A 2,143-nucleotide genomic window follows, 5' to 3' on the forward strand; every position below is an offset into this window, starting at 1 on the left:
TTTTTTATTGGAAAGGCGGATATGCAGAGAGGAGAGACAGAGAGGAAGGTCTTCCGTCCGATGATTCACTCCCCAAGTGAGCGTAACGGCCGGTACTATGCCGGTCCGAAGCCAGGAGCCTCCTCCGGGTCTCCCATATGGGTGCAGGGTCCCAAAGCCCTGGGCCATCCTCGACCACTCTCCCGGGCCACAGGCAGGGAGCTGGAAGGGAAGCGGGGCTGCCGGGATAGAACTGGCGCCCATATGGGTTCCCGGGCATGCAAGGTGAGGACCTTAACCACTTGCGCCACTGCGCCGGGCCCCAGATGACCTTTTGATCTGAAGATCCTTGGTTAAATCAGACTTGTAGGAGGCCTGTGCTGTGACATAGCAGTGACACCTGCCAGCTGTGACGCTGGCGTTCCATACAGGCATGTCGCAGCTACTTCGCTCTGATCCAGCTCTCTGCTAACCTTCCTGGACCATCAGCAGCAGCAAATGATGCAGGTGCTTGGGTCCTGCACATGCGTGAGAGACCCTGAAGAAGCTCCTGACTGCTGGCTTCAGCTTGGCCCAGCCCTGTTTGGTAGAGTCATTTGAGGAGTGAACCAGTGAATGGAAGATCTCTCCGTGCAGCTCTGCCTTCAAATACATAACATTTTTTTTTTTTTTTAGTTAAAAAGAAATTAGTGCCTGGCACAGTAGCCTAATGGCTAAACTCCTCAGCTTGCATGTGCAGGGATCCCATATGGGTGCTGGTTTGTATCCTGGCTGCTCCACTTCTTATCCAGCTCCCTATTTGTGACCCGAGAAAGCAGCTGAGGATGGCCCAAAGCCTTGGGATCCTGTACTTGTGTGAGAGATCCGGAGGAGGCTCCTGTCTCCTTTGGATTGCTTAGTTCTGGCCGTTGTGGCTCCTTGGGAAGTGAACCAGCTGATGGAAGATCTTTCTGTCTCTCCTCTCTGTGTATCTGACTCCCCCCCCCAACAAACAAACAAACAAACAAACAAAAACATTTCCCCGTGGAAGTGACACTTCTGGCCTGGGTCATGTTTCTGGAAAGTTCCCACGTGATGTGTTCGCCTCCATAGCTCAGAGCAGCTGTATGCGTAGATGTCACTTCCTGACAATGAGGCCATTCCTGTATGGCTGGGCTCCTTAGGATAGGAAAAGGACAAAGCACGGCACACACGGAGATAGGGACACAGGGACAAGATGGCCACCCAGCACTAAGGAGTAAAACCTCACAAGGGACACCCCTGCCAGCAGGGTGATCTTGGGTGCCTGGCCTTGGAGTGGTGAGAGAAGAAGCTTTCTGTGGAGTTCCCTGGTTTCCGAACATTGACTGGGAACACAGCAGATTCTGCTGCAAGGTGGCTTGGGGGAGCTACAAGTGATTCAGAAAGGTTCTCATTACAATAATAATAATAATTTATTTGAAAAGTAGTTATCACACACACATCCGCTTGGTCCATTCCCCAGTGGCCAACACCAACTATGGCTGCTCCAGGCTGAAGCCAGGAGTCAGGAATTCTATCTGGGTCTCTCACGTGGGTGCCAGGGACCCAGGTCCCACCTGCTGCTTCCCAGGGTGCACACTGGCTGGCAGCTGGATGGGAAGCAGGGGACCTGGGACTCACAGCCAGTCACTGCCACGTGGGCTGTGCACCTGCCCCTTGACTCTTCCACCGCATCACCCTCACCACCATCACAACAGCGCCCCCTTGTGGATATCCGGGAACTCCACTCCCCCAGGCTCCCTGTCCTTCCCACATCCTTGACCCTCAGCACTGTAAGGTCTTTTCCAAGAAAGCCCCTCACCCTGGCTCCTGGCTTCGGATTGGCTCAGCTTTAGCCATGGCAGCCACTTGGGATAGTGAACCACTGGATGGAAGATCTCTCTCTGTATCATCTGCCCTTCCAATAAATATAAATCTTTAAAAAAATGAAAGCTTGCTCTTTCAGACTGGCATCAGAGTGATTAAAGTGAGCTTTTTCTTGGGAATACAATCTTCCCCCTCCCCCACCCACTACATCCTCCCTCTTCCCCTCGTAGATTAAAGAGAACAGTATTTTTGTGTGTGTGTGTGCGTGCGTGCAAGAAAACACAAAACATAAAACCCAAAGAGGGTGTCACTGGCAATGAAACATCATCCTCAAATA

This window comes from Ochotona curzoniae, unplaced genomic scaffold, assembly GCF_017591425.1.
Source record: "Ochotona curzoniae isolate NIBS_2020 unplaced genomic scaffold, NIBS_Ocur_1.0 contig_2321, whole genome shotgun sequence".
Classification (NCBI taxonomy): Eukaryota; Metazoa; Chordata; class Mammalia; order Lagomorpha; family Ochotonidae; genus Ochotona; species Ochotona curzoniae.